Source organism: Talpa occidentalis, unplaced genomic scaffold, assembly GCF_014898055.3.
Source record: "Talpa occidentalis isolate TD23 unplaced genomic scaffold, MPIMG_talOcc4v2.1 talOcc4.12, whole genome shotgun sequence".
NCBI lineage: Eukaryota > Metazoa > Chordata > Mammalia > Eulipotyphla > Talpidae > Talpa > Talpa occidentalis.
In genome coordinates, this window is record NW_023601212.1 from 53,470,339 (window position 1) to 53,492,343 (window position 22,005).

The 22,005-nt window shown below is 41.9% G+C and overlaps 1 protein-coding gene across 6 annotated transcripts in view; it reads right to left on the reverse strand.

Annotated features, from left to right (window-relative positions):
• CACNA1E (calcium voltage-gated channel subunit alpha1 E) overlaps nucleotides 1–22,005 on the reverse strand; it is a 464,826-nt gene that overhangs the window by 89,229 nt on the left and 353,592 nt on the right. Inside the window, exon 1 of one of the 6 annotated variants that reach the window (XM_054693428.1) lies at nucleotides 4,732–4,945. The exons of the other annotated variants lie outside the window; for them this stretch is intronic. The gene's annotated coding sequence lies outside the window, so the exon portion shown is untranslated. Of the gene's footprint in view, nucleotides 1–4,731; nucleotides 4,946–22,005 lie in introns of those variants that run through there. 6 annotated transcript variants of the gene reach the window in all.

Consider the following 22,005-nt stretch of genomic DNA (forward strand, 5'->3'; position numbering starts at 1 on the left):
ATGTGACTTAGGGGACTTTGTATCCCCCAGACTGGACTAGCCTGGCACACAGTATGTATGTTCAGATTTTATTTTTTATAGTTTTTTTTAAATATTTATTTATTTATACAAGAACCGGGGTACAGGCCAGATGTGTGGGAGGGTAAGAGGATCCATCAGAGACAGAGTGGGGAACAGTACAGGCAGACTGACGAAACACACTGCTGAGTGGAGCAGAGGGCAAGGCAGGAGAGGTCTGCTTGCCATGTGGGACCCTCGCCAGCCGGCCAGGATCGAACCCACGCTGCCGAGGCTGCGGACAGCTTCAGAGCTGTCTGTGCCAACAGGGGAGGCCTCTAGTGTTTTTTTTTTTTTTTAAATTAAAATAAGCAGGCTCACTGGTAAGCATACTGACATACTGGTAGCTCTGTCCTGGTTCCCAAAGACTTAAAGGAAGGAACGCTCCATCTCTGTGCTGACCCACAAGCTGGTCCGGTGGATGAGCAAAAGGTAATAGTTTCCAGTAACTCCCAGACACACTGCCATTATTTCTTAGCTCGGCACTGCTAAACTCTCTGTAGGATGAGTCTATGAAGATTGTAGTGTGATGGATGGACATCCCCAAGATGTACAGATAGGCTTTTCCCAAGATGTCCAGAGCAGGCTTTTTCCAATATTTGTCATCTTAGCATACAGAGCAAAGGTTAATCAAGGCCCTGTGGGCTTTAAAAGCAGCTTTTACCTGTATCTTAAAGAATGAAGATGGGGGCAAGGGTATCATCCAGGTGTAGGATTATCTATAGAAACATCTCTTTGAGAGACACATCTTTATTTGTGAGCAAACACAGTGTCACCCTCTCCACATCACGTGAGACCCCCTCTTCTCTCCTTGACAACCCAGGCCTTTATCCCATTCCTTAGCTCAAGAGATAAATCCTCAATCTGCCTCATTTATTCCAGAATGTACAGCCATGTAAATCTCCATTTATGCAATTAAATTTGCTCTTTTTCTCCTACTAGTAAGTTCGATATTAATTTGTTCACTGGACCAGCCTGTGATGAACCCAGAGAGGTGGGGGAATTTCTCCCCCTGGGATCCTACCACCGTCAACTCCAACTGGGCCCAGGATGATCTCATAGCATGATTTCCCAGGAAACAGGCCATCGTGCCACAGTTTAACTTTTCCATGTATTTGGAAGTTTCCTGGTGCTGACTCTCACCAGCTGGCCTCCTTGTTCTCCTCTGCCATTGTGGGTTCCGTTCCCTTCAGCCCCCACCACCTGGCATCCTTGCTGGGGTTCACAGGCCCTGAGCCCAACAAATCTGGCCTGTCCCTCTTGACTAAAAGAAGTAAAGCCAATTACATGCAGTAGGGGCTAGGCCCTGAGCAGCTCCTGCCACTAAGCTGAGTGGGAGGGCTGTGGAGATGGCTCTCCTGTGTTGCTTACCAAGTAGTCTTTTCAGTTTTGTTTTGCTTCCCCATTGGGAGCTCAGGGCAGAAAGAATGACACCAGTGTTCTTCACGACACATCTTAGCTTCTTCTTCCTTGGTGTCTGTCATAATTGTGTTCATGGCTTATCTCCCTGATTGGACTCCATAAGGTCAAGCAGAACCTATATTGGGCCTCCCCCAGAGGCACAGCGGTTGAGCGCTGGGCTGCAAAGCTGCCCGCAGCCTCTGCAGCACCAGCTCGATCCCCAGTGCTTGTATAAATAAATAAATCTTTAAAAAAAAAAAAGAACCTATATTGCATCATATTCCAACAAGGACCCGAGAAATTTAGTCTAAGACCTGGCATGATAATAGATTCCATAGATTATGGAAATCAAATATCAAAATCTAAGAGTCCTATAGCACTTTTGGGAAACTTTCAATTTAGAAATAACTTTCAAGTATATGATTTTGCTTTATTTGCAAAAGCCCTGGGAAATTCAAAAACGTTCTAGCCCAAGATCACCCAATTAGCAGGAAACTGAGCCAGAACTCAAACTAATGTCTTCCAATTCCAGGTTAATGCTATTTCCATAGTCTCAGCTGTCTTCTGTGCTCTCTAGAATCAGCATTTCAAAACTAAAAAAGGGACTTAATTTCAGCCCAAGGCTGAAGAAAATAAAGACATAAAAACATAGTTTTTTGTTTCCTTTAAAGAAACTTATTTTTTTTGTAATTTTTTTAAAGATTTATTTATTTATAAATATATAACTGGGGTACAGGCCAGATGTGTGGGAGGGTGAAAGGATTCACTAGAGACAGAGTGGAGAACAGAACATGCAGACTGACTGAAATACACTGCTGAGGGGAGCAGTGGGCGAGACAGGAGAGGGCTGCCGTGCCATATGGGTTTCTTCCCGGCCAGCCGGAGTTGAACCCATACTGCAGAGTCTGCGGACAGCTTCACAGTGAGATGCTCAACCACCTGCACCATCAGGGAGGTCCTAAAGGAACTGTTTTTAATTGGACAGCAACATAAAGTCCATTGCTCTATGTTGGGCTATTAAAGACCTAGAAAATAAAAATCATGGCAATAGACAAGCTAGTGACATGCTGCTTGACTATGTTCATATCAGAGCCACCACTTAATTATATGCATATTACATTCCAGAGAGAACAGCGACAAATGGGATTCAGCACCAGGACCTGCCAAAAACTGGTGACTATCCTAACCTCACATTCAAAATGTCCTGCTATTTTGTGAATATAGGAGTACATGCTTTGCCAGACCCAGGCAAGGGAAGGAGGCTACTCCCACCACTCCTCTTCCCTTAGCCCTGATATCTCCCCTTTACTAAAGACCCTGGGGGTCCCTCAGAGGTTGATGCTTTTGCAAAGATAAAGCAAACTATGCTTTCTGTAGTCATCCAGACGACATCTGCCAAGCTTCCCACTGGAAGGTGCCTCAGAGAGCGGCCCGATGAATATCTCAATTTATCTAGTTCTCTTGGATCAAGTAACAGCGTTTAAAAGGAGAAAATTCGGCCTCAGTGAATGAGGACTTATGTCACCACACCCTCTCAGCATTGGCCTGTGGCTTAAGATGAGAGGATGGGAAGTGAGTTCCTTGCCATTTGCTTCACCCAGTGTTTCGACACCCACCGAGGAAGCAAACTCAAGATGGGCTGCATCCAGATTTCAGAATTCCAAGCAAGAGGGACAAAAATAAACTCCATATGATGTAGCAGAAATACCACCAGGAACACTATTATCTCAGAGGTAGGTAACCTCCGTCGCTCTGTCTCTGGTTCCTCTCTGGTCAGGAGTGATTCAAAAGGACACAAAAGGATTCAAAAGGACTCACTCTGCTCATAACCAGAGAGAGGACTAAATCCGGTTTAGTAAGGAAGGTTCCTGACTGGGTTCTTGTAAGAGGCAGAGTAAAGATAAAAATCTAAGTCATGTTGATTTTGATTTTTTCTTTATTATAATTAGTCTTATTCCTGGTCCCTTATTTAGGTTTTCTAAATTGCTGCTATGAGTGAGACCATCCGGTATTTTTCTTTTGCTTTTTGGCTTATTTTGCTGAGCATGATCCCTTCCAGCTTAATCCATGTTGCAGCAAATTGCATGAGTTTATCTTTTTTGATTGCTGAGTAATATTCCATTGCATATATGAGACGCACGGGGTGGGGGGAGGAGAGGAGGGATTAGGGCCAAAATAAGGGAGGGTGCGAATTGTATGGGGAATATAACCAAAATGAAAATGCATACATTGTGCAAAAATGAAAAATGATGTAAGAATTATATAAAATAAAATATTTTAAAAAAATCTAAGTCATGTTTCGTTATAGATACTTCTCGTTCTGTTACCAAAAAATTGGCTGGGTACTTTTTTTTTTTTTTTAGTCTGGGAGGATAATCCACATTTGCCTTCCTGACACAGCTCTCACACAGACAGGAGTAAGGTGAGTTGGAAACGAGTATGAATGAGCCTCTATCCAGTTATTCATACGTACATAGTTGACCCATAAACAGCTTCAGACTTAGGGGTGACAACTCCCTGCACAGTCATAAATCCACAGATAACTTTTGATTCCCCCAAACTTAACTACTAATCTCTATTGTACAGAAAGAAGAGTTATCAAAAACAGCCAATTCACATATCTTTTGCACAGTATATGCATTATATACTGTATTCTTATACTAAAGTAAGCTAAGAAAAAGAAATGTTATGAAGAAAATCTTGAAGAGAAAACACACTTATAGTACTGTATTATATTTATTGATACCATAAGTGTACACTGTCTCTATCCAAGAAATCTGTGTAAGTGGGCCCACACAGTTTGAAACCATGTTGAAGTTTTAGGTTTCTAAATTTTAGCTATGGGAAAGGAGAAAGAGGCTGATCTTTATACTGCATGGCTAAGTACAATTTTCTTCTTCCATCCTAGTGAATTTGCATTTTACTGCTTTTGTTTCTAGCAGTTTACCCAAGAGGTATAATTTGTAAAAACCAAGTATTCACACACAGTCAACCCTGTATTATTCACAATTGGACAAAGTAGAATTATGTAGATAATCTCAGATGAAGTATAACACTCAAAAAAACATGGGTGATTAGGGGGAGAGGGGAGAAGATAGAGTTCTTTTTCAACTCATATCTATGTTAATAGCGAAATTGATTTATATTCTGTGAACTTCTGGAAACACAAATCCATAGCCACAGAACACTCACAAAGTAGCTGATCTGTATGTTGAAGTTTTAGTCCACAGAGTGAAGGGAAGGACTTTGGTCATTCACAGTTCTAGAATTTACCTTGAGGCTCTAGCTTTTGGGGACTAGAAGTGAGGTCATCTGAAATTCCTGCCCACATTATGTCACCTCAGAGTCTCAGGGCACCTGGACAGTTGTTTCTATGTATCTAGTGAGGAAGATGTTCTCGTAGATTCGCTGTGATGAGAAGCATGCTGCTGGGGGACTGTCTCGCTCCTGTCTCAGCCTGTAGCCCCCTCCCCGCAGCACACAGGGAGGTTTGTTTACTGATGCGGAGGCCCTTGCCGCTGTCATGACAACCAAAGGAAGACAAAGCCTGCCAGGATGGGCTGGCCCTGGGTGACTCAAAGATCTGTTTGCCCACACTCCTGTACACACTTGTACACTTCACCACACACACATTGGCAGGGATACACATGCTCACACTGGCATACAGAAGCATATGTAGACAGACTCTGCCAAGCACACAAGTGGCCACCTGATCATATTACCATTAATCTTCAGAGCCCATAGTGTTTCAATGTCCGCAAAGAAATCTCACCAGGGCCCTATAAGATATTTGCTTTGGAAAGGAACAATTTGAGTTAGTCATCAAGAAAAACCTCTGTGACCTGCAATGTTCTGAAACTGAGAGAAATCGGGGGAGTCAGATAGGCAGATGTGTATTGGCAGTGATTTAATTTTCCAAGTGCCTTAGAAAAATGCACTGGGGGATGGAAGGAGAGCAGGAAAACAGCTTTTCCGTGTTCTCGGTCACCTGGGGAAACTTTTCTCCCATTTTTCAGAGGAGCAAACACATCCCAAAGAAGATAAACACTTACTGAAGGTCACACAGTTTAGTCTTGTTACAGTTATTTACATCTTACCCCTTGACTTGTTCCAGAAAGGATTTAAGGAGACTCAGGTTGTCAATAAATAAAGGCCAAAACTGCACCTAGTCCTCTAAATGCCATTCAGTGTTGACTGTAATAACAGACTAGCTGGGCATCCGGGAGGGGAGCGGGGCCATAGATGGCACCGCACTGTACTGTGTAGCCCTGACCTCTTTAAAGGTCAGGGCTTGGGGAGGGCTCCTCCCATGAGCAAAAGTCTTTCCCTAAAGAAGCTAAGGCAAATAAACGGTCTTACCCAGAGTGTCATGGTCTCACACCCTACGGCACTGGGTAGTGAGCACCTCAAAGTGGCCACCTGTCCGAGTCTGGCATTGCACCATGGGGAAACTCAAGCACAGAGAGGTCAGGCTGCTGGCCTGCCGGGAACTGCAGAGAGGGAGGCCGACCAGAAGCATCTCTTTCTCCGAAGTACAAAGCCGGTGTCATTCCATATCTTCTGCCACCTCAGTTATGACAACTCCAAGGAGAAGATTCTTTCAGGATCTTGGGGAATGAATGTGTCTTTTATTTTTTTTTTCTCTCTCTCTTTTTGACATTGAAATCTCATCTATTTGTTTGAGTAGATGCAGGGGAAGGCCTGGCAATTCACATAAAGGGGATAACAAAGGAGTTGGAACATATTCCTGTTCGAATATGTTAGCCTTGAATATATTATCCAGACTACTAAAGCATAGGGGTTAAAAGCTCTGAAACTGGACCAGACTGGGTTTTTTTTTTTTTTTAAAGATTTATTTATTTATGCATATAAAAGCTGGGGTACAGGCCAGAGGTGTAAGGCGGGGGTGAGAGGATTCACTAGAGACACAGTGGGGAACAGAACAGGCAGATTGACCAAAGTACACTGCTGAGAGGAGCAGCGGTCGAGTCAGGAGAGGTCTGCTGCACCATGTGGGTTCCTCCCTGGCAGGCTGGGGATCAAACTCATGCTGCAGAGGCTGCGGACAGCTTCATAGGTTGCATCTTAACCCCTTGCACTACCAGGGAGGCCCCAGACTGGGTTTAAATCCTGGCTCCATTCCAGTATGAGCTGGTTCAAGGTCTTAACCACAGTCTCAGTTTCCTCGTTTGTAAAATAGGCAAATACCATACCTGTCTCACATTGTCATAAGGATTAATTAATAGGTGAAAGCAATCAAGTATTTTATCAAGCACATAGTATCTAGCACCAAATACATGTTCCATGTGGCTATTAGAACTGACACTCCTGAGAATATAACATCTTACAGATATTCTGATATTAGGTGATCTATGTATCTGTCTGTCTGTCTGTCCATCAATCCATCCATCACTCATTTTCATTCTGCCTCCAAAATATAATTTATGGAGTGCCTACCATGTGGTAGGCATTGTTTTAGAATATGGGGTACAACAGAAAGCAAGAGCAAATCTTTGTGCCCCAAGGAGCTTACATTACACACTGACAAAAATGCTAATGGAAAAATAAAATACAGGAAAATATCTGTAAGTACAGGGAGGGAGGCTAGGACCTTGGGTTAGTGGCCAAGAAGACCTCATTGAAAAGACTTGAGAATTAACAGAACATGTGAGGAGTAAGACTGGCAGACACATGAGGGATGGCATTCCAAGAGAGGTGACAGCAATGCAAAGTTGTGGACAGCAGGAACATTTCAGAGGTTGCAGGATAGAAAGGACATCCTGAGGAAATGGAAAGGGGCCAGCGTGGTAAGGGTGAATGGATTAAACAGAAGATGAGTGAGATGAGGTGAGAGTGGGTGCCAGGCCCCACAGAGGTGGAAATAGAGCATGGAGGGTCATGAAACATTACAATGATGTGACCTTCACTGGGAAATCTGGAAACTGTTATAGAGCAGCCCCGATATTGAACGGGTTGCCTGGCTGTGGGTCCTCACCCACGCGCTTAAAAGGGACTTATTAATTCTCCACTACAGACACATGCAAAAGGTTAATAAAAGGTTTATTTACAAGGGAAAAGGAAATAAGGAAAATGTACAACTCAGGGAGAAAATAGGGAAATAAAGTCTTTAATGCGTCCTACCCGATCTGCTGACCTGGAAACCCAAAGTCACTCTCAGAGCTGGCCGGACGCTGCGAGCTGGCGGAGAGCCAAAATGGGGGGATCCCCAAAGCCCACATGTCTGCCTTTTATATCCACCTGGCTGCTTAACCCCACCCTCAGGTCCCAGCCACCTTCCCTTTGGTGGTGATGGGATTTGGAGTTCCCAGTGCCTTTGGCTTTGGCCTGGGGTAGGGGTGGAGTCCACAAAGCCTGTATGGAATTAGCTTTGCTTTATGGTGACCAACACAAGAAAAATTACTTTGGGCTGGTCAACCACGGGTGAAACTTGCAAAGCACGTTGGGCGCCAAGCTGTTATAGAACAGCCCCGATATTAAAAGGGTTTCTGGCTGTGGGTCCTCACCCGCGCGCTTAAAAGGGACTTATGAATACTCCACTACAGACACACACACAAAGTTAATAAAAGGTTTATTTACAAGAAAAAAAAATTAAAAAAATGTACAACTCAGGGAAAAAATAAAAAAATAAAGTCTTTAATGCGTCCTACCCGATCCACCGACCTGGAAACCCAAAGTCACTCTCAGAGCTGGCCGGATGCTGCTAGCTGGTGGAGAGCCAAAATGGGGGGATCCCCAAAGCCCACATGTCTGCCTTTTATATCCACCTGGCTGCTTAACCCCACCCTCGGGTCCCAGCTACCTTCCCTTTGGTGGTGATGAGATTTAGAGTTCCCAGTGCCTTTGGCTTTGGCCTGGGGTGGGGGTGGAGTCCACAAAACCTGTATGGAATTAGCTTTGGGACATCCTTTTCCCCCTAACAAAACCACTGGTGAGCTCATAACACAGGAGTCACAGGACTAGATTCAAGTTTTCAAAAAAGGTCTCTTATCACTCTTTTGAGAACAGATCGGCAAGGACTATGGGCAGAAGCAGGGAAACCTTCCAGGCAATAGCCTGACCACTGCAGCCTTAGCCAGAAGGTAGGGGTGGGATGCTGAGAAATATCAGGGCTCTGGATAGTCTGTGAAGATAGAGCTGAGAGGCCCTGAGGATAAGAGAGGACTCAAGGATGACTCTCAAAGGTTTCTAGCTTGAGCATACAAAAGGAATGAGTTAAATTAACAGAGATGAAAAAGACACTGGGAGGAGCAGTTTTGGGGGAAATGGTTAGGAGTTTGTGTGCGTGTTTGTCCACTGGGTTCCTTGACACACATTTATATTAAAGATCATTAGGTTCTAACAGGACCAATTCTCTGCGAGCCACATAAGATGCACCAGCTGCTTCAAAGATCACCTGTTGTTTATGCAACAGAGTCACCTGGTCTATGTCTCCACCATCCTACCCACCTCTCCCTGCCAGCAAGTTCTAGAAAGATGTTAACTGGTTTTGTGGCAAGATACAATCAAGAAATTGTTGCTATTGCTGCAAGCAAAATTAAAAGCAAAACACAATTAATCTCCCAGAGATTCTATAACATTGTATAATTTCATGCCACTACATCATTTCCATCATCAGGGGTGACGGTTAACAGTATGTACTGTTAAAAGTTCTGAGTTCTCAAATGCTTGTCCTTGCAGCCTTTCAAGAAGAGGACAGGGGACACACTTGCATCCCTATTGTGTTGATCCGGAAAAACATAGCCCCCAAGAGCCAATGTGAATTGTGGAAACACACAGTTACAGAGTGCATTCTGGTCTCCCTGCTCCATTTCATTCCCCAGCTCGCTGAGCACATAGACACCATCAAGGCTCGAACTCCGGGACACACACGCCGCTTTCTCTCTTGCTCTGCATATAATAGTGTATGTTTCAGTCATAATATTGCAATGGGTTCAAAGCCCGTGGTGTAGGAAGAACGAGCTGCAGGGAAGAACATTTCACATTCTTTTTCTCCATTTCCACCCCCCACAGCACTAATTACAGTATGACAGAGGCATCCTGATGCAGAACAAACGGCTGTTCTCTGGCAAGAGACACTTTTTGCACTCCTCTGAGAAGCTGCCACAATTGTGCCCTCCCGGAAAGGATTGGAGGCACCAAGGAGTGGGTGCGGCTGTGTTCAAGGTTTATTACCAAGTGCAGCCATTATGTTCTTAACACTGTGTGGGCATTTTTTTTTTTTTTTGTAAAAAGCTTTCAAGTTTCCAGAATCCTTTGTTTGACCTCCCCAGATAATTGAAAAATGAAAGATTCTTCTCAGGAAGGTAAAGTCTTCATTGTTCAGTCTCAAAAGATTCTTCCTTAGGAACACTAGCCCTTTCTTCTAAGTTGGGATGAGCAAGTGGATCCAAACTGAAGGCCCGATGCTGACAGAATGAGAATGGTGGACAGTGGCGAGAGGAGCAGAAATCTGAAGGCAAGAGAGAAGAATCTGCTAGGCGAAAGAAAAGCTGATGAGGAGACTCCCAAAGGAAAGGGAAGAAAGTGAAAACGTGGTGGAGAAAATGGCACTGAATTTGAACCCCGGACAGAAAGGCTGGTTGGTTGTCCTCTGAACACCCCAATGATGGGCTACAATGGGTGTTTTCACTCACACTTCCATTCAGTCACATCTTCAAGGGTATCAAAAGCCCCTCAAACTCTGCCATTTTTTAAGAAAATCAAGGCTGAGAATAGCTATTAGACTTTCCCAAATCAGCTCATACAAGAAGCAGTTGTACTCCACATGGAACTGTCCACCTACCCATTGGTACTACTTACTATGCTTTCAGCTCTGTAATAACAGGAACTGTGGAGACTACTCAGTTACATCCAGCAGCAGAGCTTGGCTGCTCAACCACTGTTACAGAGTGGATGGACTGTCTCCACATAAAAGGCACCAGCAGTAAAGGGTGTTTCGGGTTCTAGGGCTAGGGAACAGAAGAAGTCCAGCTCAGTGGGGAAAACTTTTGCTCTGTGCCTCAGTTCTGACTATGTGGGGTCCAGGAAATGCAGGGTCAACAGAAGGTGCAGGAGGGTATGTGAAATGTTTTTATTCTAGCTAATTTTTTCCAGGACAGGCTTCTCCTCCCTTTCTATTGCTTCTCCTCTAAACACTGGAGGGCCCCAAGTCCCAGGCTCAGGTTCTCTTCCTTAGGATCCACCTCCTAGGTGAGCTCACATGGGACCATAGAGTCAACACCATCTTCATGCTACAGATGGCCAAGGTTATATCTCTAGCCCCAAATAACTAGTAAGCTGCAACTCCCTCCAGGCAAGTGCTTACTTGATACCAGCCACTGGCAAGTCAAACAGGAATCTCAAATTTAACAACGCCAAAGCAGGATTTTGGATTTCTCTCCCAGACTGCGCCTCCTCTAGTCTAGCCCACGTAAGTACCACCCAAACTAGGCATAATTTTCCATTTTTCCCTTTTTCCTACTGCATCCTCAATGCAATCTAGAAGCAATTCCTGGCAGTGCTACCACTGCCTTCTCCCAAATCAAACCCACTGTGGTCTCTAGTCTGAGGCTTCCTACCTACAGTAGTAGACAAAACTTTCCCAAGTGACTTCGTATTTCCAGTCTTGTCCCAACCCTCTTACTTCACTTGGAGAAGGAGAATAGGGAATGATTTTGTAAATATTTTATTTTTACAAAGTAGGGTTACTCCCTACTTAAGACTCTCCTTTGATATTCCACTGTTAATATCCCACTTGTTGTTTTCTAGTATTTTTTTTTTGAAGCAACATTGGTTTACAACACTGTATATGATTCAGAGCTAGATGATCATACCACTTCATATGTTTGTTATTGCACCACACCCACCAGCAAGGCACCCATGGTTCACCATAGTCCTGTGTTCTTCCCTGCCCCTACTCTGTACCTTTCCCCTCCCCACTCTGTAGCCTCAATTGTACAGTCAGACTTCTAGAATTTGTTATTGGTTTAGTTTTGTCTGACCCTTTGGTTTCTCTGTATTCCACATGTAAGCAAAACCATCTGGCATTTGCCTTTATCCTTCTGACTTATTTCACCTAGCATAATCCTTTTCAGTCCCATCCATGTTGTCACAAATGGCATGAGTTCATCCTTTTTTATAGCTGAGTAGTATTCCATTGTGTACCTATACCACACCTTCCTAAGCCACTCATCTGTCTTAGGACACAAGTTATTTCCCTATATTGGCTGTGTAAATCACTCTGTAGTCTAAAAGACCCTACATGCATCTAACTCATCTATCTCCCAACTTCAGGGGGCTGTCACTGACCCCAGAGACAATCCTTAAAACCCCACTGTCTATCACAATTTACTACAAATGTCTTCTTTTTTATAGCATTTGATCTTAAAAGTTTACCTTGTTGAACTACTGGGTTGTCACAAAAGTCATGATATATTTTTTCTATGTTTTCCAAGCAAAAATGTGTCATGACTTTTCCAACAACCCAGTGTTTGATTATTTTTTGTTTATACACAGAATGTAAGTTATGTTCTTGTGCCTGTTCACTACTATACCCTCAGTGCCTTTGTGCTTAAAGTACCTAGTGCTTAAAAGATACTTGACAAATATTGGTTGAATGAATGCATAACAAGATATTCAGATCTATATACTTTTACCTCTATGAGTATTGGCTGACACAGATCCAATCTATGAATAATATGGTCAACCCCTCTGCCTCCAAGAATTAATTCTCAACCCAGCAATCTGAAAACAAGCCATGCACCTTCAATGTGAACTTTCAAAACCACTCCAATGCTCTTGTGTCATCTGGGCAGGGCGCTCTTTAGTATATTCAGCTTCAATATTTTCTGCTGCCATTAAGACCTCATCCCTCAGTAGTTTCACTTAAGTTGGTGGCTATCTTTTATTTAGAAGTTGTTCTTAAGTCAAGGCTTTTATTTTAACCTGTCCTACAGTTAATTTAAGGTCTTTATTAAAATGTGATTACTTATTTTTCATAAGTAACATTATGTAAGTTTCAGGCAGCATCATTAAAGATTAATACACATACTACATTAAGTTCACCACCAAAGATCCCATTATTATAAACTCACTGAAAATCACAATGTCTGTTAAAGACTAAGCTATAACTGATGTACAAACTCCTTCTGAAGGGCACACATGGAGGAATCCCTGCTTAGGATTGTTGCAGGCTATGTACTATTCACTGAGAACTTTGTAACAATAAATACACAATGAAAGTAATAAGTTGTGGGCCTCCCTGGTGGCGCAAGGGGTTAAGATGCAACCTATGAAGTTATCCATAGCCACTGCAGCAGTTCAATCCCTGGCCAGGGAGCTACCCACATGGTGCAGCAGAACTCTCCTGGCTCACCCGCTGCTCCCCTCAGCAGTGTATTTCAGACAGTCTGATTGTTCTGCTCCCCACTTTGTTTCTGGTGAATCCTCTCACACCCCACACCTCTGGCCTGCACCCCAGTTCTTGTATACATAAATAAATCTTAAAAAAAAACAAAGTAATAAGTTGTGACGAAAGTTAAACTTCTAGTATAGTAAATAAGAACTGTACTGGAACTCAGCAGGCCTAGCTCTGAGTCATCGGCCATGGGCAAGTCATTTAACCACTGTGAGGCTTAATTTCCTAATAAATGGTTTTGATGAAAGAATCATTTTCAGTGAACCGTTCTGTCAATGGGTTCATAAGAGTGAAGAGGATGGAAGTGCCTAGCATGGGAAATCTAAGAGTTGAATTTGAATCTGAAGGCCCAAAGAAGCTGGTTCTCTCAAATTTTGAAGCATGGTGGTTGGCTGACTTCTGCTATTTTTATCACCTTAGAATATTAACTCAAAGCAGACCTTTGGGCATCAAGAACAAATCTATCAAGACCATAAAGAGTAACAGTAAAGTTCAGAGAGGAGGAAAGGACATCTTTTGAGAAGTCTATGTTACTGAACATTTGTGGATGACCACAAATAGGTCCAGAGAGGCCAGTTTGAAGTCAGGGGGCCTGTGCCCGATGGCCTTACCATATTGGCAGCACCCTACAATGTCTCTTCACTGTATCTTTTCTTTTTTCCTTTCTGCATGTCCCCTTCCTCTGCTTTTTATTGTTATTTTTCTTTTCCATCCATAGGTCTTCTGTCCACCCACCTGCCTCTCATCTGCGAGAAAAGACTCAGCCAGAAGGACTGAACCTGAGGTCACACAGCCCCTGCACTCTGCCCTAGTCTACTCAGACCAATGAGGGGATGAAGTCATAGGGAGTCATTCAGTTCACATTTTCATCATGCGCAGGAAATAGGAAATTCACATTTCCCTTTTATTAATGACAGTTAAGAGAAAAGTTCCAATTTTTGATAGCATGGATAATAGCTATATTCTCTTGCAAATAAACATGCTCTGCTAATAAATGCTGATCATTTGTAGATACTCTGCATTCAAATATTACAATAAGTATTGCTTTAAGTATTACTTCTTTCCAAATCTTTCAAATCTGAAAATACATCTTCTTTGAAATATCTGAGCATACATGTGGCTACATTTATAGTCATGAAAAAGTGCGTGCGTGCATACATACACACACACACCCCACCTATATTGTCCAATTCTCACCATGCCAATGCTTTTCCGCAGCAGAAATTGAACTTTTTTTTTTTCTTTTGCAGTTTTTACTTCTGAAGGGTAAGTAGACAGGATTTGGCTAATAATTTTTTTAGGTATAAAATAAACCAGTCACTGTGGTGGTGTAACCATATTTTCATCTAATCCTGCTGAGAAAATCCTTGCATTTTACAAGAATCTGCAAAGTCAAAGAATTGATTTTTAAATGTGGCAGAATAATGTACTAATATTCTGAAATGCCTTTTATACACAAAAGGTCCAGATTCTTGATAAATCACAATAAGCATGCTAATGAAGACATTTGTAAGTTTATAGGAAAGTAACAGAAATCTCCACAAAAATACACAAAACCCTCCAGACACATGTTAAATATTTTATCCCAAGTCTGTGGTTTTTTCACATTCATTTTCTTAATGGTGATTTTGATGAACAGATTTTTTTTTTTATTTTGAAAGAGTCCAATTTATCCATTTTTTTGCTTGGTTTATTGTTTGTACTTTATGCATGTTGTCTAAGGAATATTTACCTACCCTGAGTATGCAAAAATATTCTTGAATTAACTGAATTAATTTGTATGGGATGGGGAACTTAGATTCACTTTGCTAGATCCCAATACCCAATACATCTAATATGATTTATTAAAAAGATATTCATTTGCACACTTGTCGAAAGTCAACCAATCATATAGAGGGGCTCTCTATTCTGTTTCATTGATCTGTCTATCCTTATATCGAGACTATATCATCTAGATCACAGTAGCATTATAAAATCCTAAAATCAAATAGTGTAATCCCTACCAACCTTATATCCTTTTTCAAAATTCTCATGGCTCCCTACACATAAAATTATTCATACTATACCCATATTATCTAGGGCCTGTTAGATTTGTAGTAATGATCCTCTTTTTGTTCCTGATGCTAATAACTTGTGTTTTCACTCTTTCCTTGAAATTTAAATTTCAAAGGTAAGTTATACAACAGAGCAGGCAGTCTTGAAGAAAATGTCAATGAACTGTGATATTGTTTTTAATGCAGCACAATGAAAGAAAGACATGCAGAAATTGAGGTTAATAAAAGGATATTAATAGAAATGTTAGGCTTGAGGTCTTAAATAAATCAAGCCAGAGCTTCTTAAAATGAGATGAAATACTCAAATATAGAATATAGTAAGCATAATACTATAAAATCAAGACAAATAAAAATGACATCCATAATTAGAACAATCAGAATAAAACTACATTACACCAAAGTCTTTAAAGAAGCCTAACAGATTTTAAAAAATAGTTATCACTTATTAAGGAATGATCGATCTCCTTGACAACGATGGAAGCCAGGTGCCAGGGGCTGTATCTTTAGAAGGCTCAGACAAAATAATGGTCATCTTTGAATTATGAATCATGGCAAATTAGCTTTTGAGAATGAGGTCAAAATAAAGATATTTTCAGATAAATACAAACTGAAGGAATTTGCTAAAGGAATCGTTGAAGGATGTACTTTAGAAAGAAAAAACGAACTAAAATGAAACTCCCAACATGGAAGAATGGTAAGCAAAAAAGTGTAAACATGTAGGTAAATCTAACAAAATATTTGTTTAAAAGAAAAATTATGTTTAGATTATTAGGTTAAAATATAAATTAGAACTGCAAATTGGTCAATAGTAGCCAATAAGCTAGAAACGGCAGTATGAGTCACTGAATTTTTATACTGTGCAGCAATAGCATTAAGACAACAAAAATTTCATTAATTTAAGGATGGCTGGAAAGTTTTAATTAAATCATTGGCAAAATTAAACCAGCACAAATCCTAGAAATTTCACTGCAGAAATTTAGGCTAAGAGAGGGAGAGTCAGAGAGGGTGCAGAGCAAAGGAGGAAGTGCCCAAGGAACCATGGTAGAGGACTCTGGGTGCCTTGGTGGTGGGTGGGGGGTGTTGACATACATCTGAAGAGGTGGGACCCTACATCAGTAAGGCATATACAGTGCTGTGAGCTAATGTTACCACAATAAAATATACAATTAAAAAGTAAAATAAATTTAGTCACTAAAAGAAGAGAAATAGAACGCTAATTCAAATTTGATAAAGGGTGTAAAGAAGATAAGTGGGAGGAAAAGAACAAAAATCCATAATTTACCAACATAAAGACTTCGTATTGAAAAATCCAAAGAATCTATATTTTAAATTTTAAAAGGTACCATTTGTCAAAGGAACAAAAATCATGAGGTATATAGGAATAAATCTAACAAAGATTTCCAGTCTTTCTGGAGTTAGGAAATTATGCTGAAAGACATTAAAGAAGACACACACAGTGAATGCTTCCATCTATAAATGGATAGACTTTCTATTGTAAATGTCAGGTCCTCATAAATTGCATTATAGGATACAAAGCATTCCAATAAAAATCCTAACAGAGGTTTTGTAGAAACCTGATAAGGATGCTAAAACTCATATGGAAGAGAAAAGCACCAAGAAGAGCCAAGCTGTTTTCCTATAAATGGTGAAATGGTGCTGGGCAACTCAATCTATGGAAAATAAATGAAAATGGGCCCCTATCCCAAGCCCCCTGCTGCCCCAGTACATGCAACACATACACACACACACACACACAGAGTAGGCGTGACTTACATGTAAAAAAAGGAAAATTCCATAAAATTTTAGGAAGTGAATGTAATATATTTAGAATCTTGGGGTAGAGAAGGATTTTAAACCAGATTTTCAAAACACAAATAATGTGATAAACACAATTAAAACTTCACAAACTGTTGTTCATAGAACACGACAGGGCAAAATGATGGCATGGTACAATTTGAGAGGCATTACTTCAAGACAAAACTAACAACAAAAACTAATGTTTATCTAAAGTATGGGGAGAACTTCTAGAAATCAGTAAGGAAAAGATAAGTAAGCCAAAGAAATGTAGATAAAAGATGGAAACAGGTATTTTACAGTAAAGGAAATTCAAACAGCCAAGGAACATCTGAAAATATGTCCTACCACATTAGTAAGCAATAAAATACTGCAAATTAAAACTCATAAGTGATGAGGGTGTTATCTTGAATAACTAAAAAAATTCTGAACTGGAAGGAGAAAAGCAAGTTTCTGGTGCCAACAGATACTTTAGCTATATAATTCTAGATAAGTCACCAATTAGTCTCAGTTTCCTATGAATTGAGGATTATAATTTTTCTGAAGTTATGGCAGGAATATAAAGAGAGAGAGAGAGACAGTGTGTGTGTATATATATATATATATATATATATATATGCATGTATTCTGGAAACTGCAATAAGCCACTGTAGGGTAAGGTAAAAAATCAGGCTTTTTCTGCCCTCCCGCCATCAGGATAGATGAGGGAACCCAGTGATCCTGAATGCATGCCTGATGGCGGGCACCTGAAGTGGGTACACCTGCGCTGAGACTGTGCTTTTTTAAGGGCGGCGTCACGGGGACGCCAGCAGCAGCAGCAGAAGCCGAAAGAGAAGCCGAGAAGCAGCAGAACGAATGCCAGAGAGCACAGATAGAGTGAAGACTTGCTGGGGGCTGGGAGGCCTGCCAGCTTCCCAGCCCCCCAGCCAGCACCCCTGCCTGCCATATGCCTGGTGAACCCCAACAAAAGACCTGCAAAAAACCACTGAGGACTCTGACTCCTCCTTTACCCGGTCTGCATGGGATCAGAAAACCTGCACTGTGGTCCTTCCTGACCCTACAGCCACCTATTGTCATAGATGAATATAAAGACCTTAGACACAAACAGGAAATTATTTTTATTCCATTTCAAGAAATTGTGACTGTCAGCTGCATTCTCTTACAGTTGCCCAAATGTCCTTCTTTCAAAAACACATAAAAGCCATCGGAAATCATCTTGTTAACCCTAACCAAGTGCATGCGTGAGCCTCCAGGGCGCTCAGGCCTCACTGCCTAGTAGTCACTTGGCTAGAACCCTAGGCAGGTCATCCCTCTCCACACCCCACTGTGCACAGAACCACATGCTCAAAGACCAAGCTCCACAAGCCAGAGGTTAGCATGGTGGGGTAACTCTAGCCATTTAAGTTGGTACACAGCACACCAGACTTTCCAGTTTATCCTACCCTGAGTGAGCTCCAGACCACAGAACACAGAGCCCCAGAATCCAGAGCTCATTACAGGAGCAATACTCATTACAACCCAACACTCTGGATCTTTCTCAAGGCAATTTATGGGAGTGGCAGGTGGCTTTCCCTCTACTATTAAATGTCCATCAGGGCCTATCAAGCCAGCCACTCCATGGCTGTATGCAAATGAAGCCCAATGTTGTAACATCCAATTGCTCCTGGGGAAGAGAAATTTCGAGAACTAGCATGTAGGGGATGAAGAATATTCAGGAGAAGGTCAAGTCAGATGAAATGCAAAACAATTGCGGTATAAAATTAGTAAGCCTTGAGAAACCAGGAGTAATCTACAGGATACAGGTGAAACGTTCTAAAAATTCTTTTAGATAAAGTGTGAGAGGGTCTCCTAAAAGTCTATTTTGTGCTTTTCCCACAGAAATTAATGTAGTACCTAGCTCTGAGTAGAAACTACAGCTGACCCCTGAACAAAGCAATGATAAGGGGACCTGGCCCCTTACAGTGTAAAATCTCCAGATAAGCAGCTTCCATAGCCAGGGGTTCAGTCAACAGTCAGCCATGGTTTGTTGAGTCTGGAAACAGGAACTTGCAGCTAGAGAAAAGTTCATGGGTGCACACAGTTCAAACTCATGTTGTTGGAGGGCTAACTACGTATTTATTTAATGAATGAGGCCAGGGCTGAACACATCTGAAAGGGGTTTGTTGATATCATTTTCACAAATGTTAACACCTGGTCAAAGCATGGCCATTTCTGACCTTGAGAGAGTCAGAAACAGTGGGGCAGGTCAGTGGAGAGGTCTTAACTGTCTTCCAGGAAAGAAGGTGCAATGAACCTGCAGTTAGTACAAAACAGGCTGCACCAGGTTATCTGCCACAGCGTCAGCGCTGTTGCCCTCGAGACACACACCAGAGCCTCAGAACACAGTCCTGCCAGACTTGAGGGGCTGTGGCTGCAGAGCAGCCTATTGTGAGGACAACATGAAATAATAGATGCAAAGGTAATTTAAGAAGTTAAAAGTGGGCTAAGTGCTACCCAGCTAGGCAAAAGATAATACCCCTCTAAAAAAACCAAGCCAAAAAACCCCAAAAACATGTTCTTTATGAGCACACTCCTGGGGGGGGAGAAAGTCTTCATTTGTTCATCAAATTCTCATTTGGCATTTATTCTGCATCAGACAGGGCACTGCACATTCACTAGAACCGTGTGTGTGAAGCATAGTACTTGTAACAGCAAGCAGCTTTGCAGGTTGTGGAACACTTTCAAATAGAAGATCTCAACAGTAACTCCAACTTTGCATATATGAAGCTCCAAAGCCTTATAGACTTAACTCCAAGGCTATCAAATTGCAAACTAATTAACTGGTTTATTCCTATGGCATGACACTAAGGGGGGGGGCTGAATAGGAATATCGTATCATCATCAAAAGAGAAACAAATAAAGCAAATCAGCAAAACCAACAAGGAATAGAGGAAGAAAATCTAGTAAGAAATACGTCTCCTAAGCCCAAGCACAAGACCATGGAGCACAATCCTGTAAGAAACTGAAAAATCACAAGCTGAATAAAATTCAGCAGAAAGTGACTGTCAACAAGAATCAGTCCTAGCTTTTGGTACCAACTCTGCTGTTTGTGTGGCTAGAGAACTGCCCCCTCCCCCCCAAAAAAACAGGACCAATGGATCCAGTGCCATATGATATATCAGAAAATATAAAGAAGTATAAGATACCATTCCAGTACGCCAGTACATCTAAACCTCCAGGAGACAGACAAGTAAACAAAAAATGGCAAATACTTTAAATGGAATCTGGATGAAAGAGTGAAGAGAGAAGCTCTAAGTCTATGGAAAGCAGCAGGAAATATTTCCAGAGAAGAAGACATGGTGCTTGGAGGTTAAGCAGAGAATAAATGCTAACACCAGCCACTGAGAAAAACAGAGGCTGACTGGTGGGATTTGCAAGGAAGGATAATGCACGTGCATGTGACGGGGTTGGGGGGGGGTGAGGTGTGGATGCTGAGTCAAAGATGCCCAGAAACACCAGCTGGGGCTGCCTTGCTCTTCTGGGTCACTGGGTTTCCTTGTCCTTGAAGAATAGAACTAAATGTTTGCACCTCTTTTAGTTAGAGCATCTTTGAGGGTTTATTCTCGGCTTTAAAGTAGTGTGTGTTCTCTTTTGACAAAAAACTGATAACTTGGCAGTTATGGTCACATAAAATCCCTGTGCCAGAGCTCATCAGCCCAGGAGACAATCTGAAGGACATGGCCGGGAGGTACATGCCACGGGGTAATGAGGTAATTATTAATGCCATTCCTATATTTTTGACTTAGTCCTGCACCTTCTCAGCCCCTGAGCACACATGACCAATTCTGCCAAATATATTTGAGGACAAATATCTCACTGTGAGGTAGGAACCTCCAGTGCCCTGCGATGGTGCAAGAGAGTGTGGCTGAGGTGGACAGGCCAAGGGACAGGAGGAGGTGCCGAGGTCAGAGAATGGCTACCCAGCAGCACAGGTTCTGGAGGAGAACAGTGAAGACGTGGCACTGAGCCACAGACAACTGGGTGATGGGCATGTAACCTGAGCAAAAAGTAAAGCAATTTTGCAGAGCAGGTAACAGCACTTTGTTTTAAAAGATTGGAAAACAGAGAGTCAAAGATATTAAATAACTTACTTGCAGTTAGTGGACTGTGGACCAAGATTTAAATCTTTGTCTGGATCTGTTCAAATACAAGACCATTACCCCAAGGATTTGATGTGATTTACTTTATTCTTTAGGCTGCAGGAAATTCAAAAAGGTTTTTTACATAAGGGAGCTACATGATTCGGTCTATTTTTTTAAACCAAAAATAGCTATGTTTTTGCCAAAGACTTAACATGGGGTGGATTAACTCTCTGGTAAGGATGGCAGAAACCTGGGTCGGACATGTACTTTACATGTTGAAAGTGTAAAGGACAATGGCCAGATCAACAGACATTTAACAGTATAGGAAGGAATCTGTAGACCAGATAACAAAGAAGAGGCAGGAATCTCAAAAGCCCCTAAGAAGGCTAAGTGGGCGTGTTAGTGCAGAGGAGGTGGGGATTTTGGTACAGGAAATTAATTTGGTTCGCAATGTGATGTGCTTGAAGTAATTCATTCAGATCTATCACACAGTTGAAAATACAGCTTTACAGCGCAGGAGAGAAAGGCAACAGTTGGGGATGTGCATCTGAGCATCATAATGACAAAGCCCATAACTATGGAAATGAGACCTTCCAGGAAGAGCAGGGAAGTAACTGGCTCAGAATGGCTCCCTTTGGCAACAAAAGATTCACCAGGATCCAGAGAAAAAGAAATGGGCAAAGACAGTGGGGTAGGCATTATGACACACACTTTTCTCCAGTTCTAGGCACACAGTAGGTTGCTTTTCTCCCCCTGGACATTAGACAAGACTTTGTGACTAGTTCTGACCAATGAAATGTGAGCAGAACTGGCCTGTGGCTCTTCTGTGCTAAGCATGTAACTGTCAGCTTGGTCTCTGAAAGGCCTCAATGACATGCAACTTTGACCTTGCAACTGGAGCAGAAACTTGTATTAAGCTACTGAGATTGAAGGGCTGTTTGTTTTGGCAGCATGGGCTAATGCATACCAACTCATACAGAAAGAGAATGGTTAGAAGTGTAGGAAGTGAAACCTAAGGGAAGAGGCAAGGGAGGTCCCAATGAAGTTGTGGATGTTTTCAAGGGCTTCAAAGACCTGAAGCAGCTTCAATGACAAGAGATGATAAATTTGGTCACATGGAGACATTAGGGATCAAAGAGACATGGCAAAGTTTGCTGTTGAG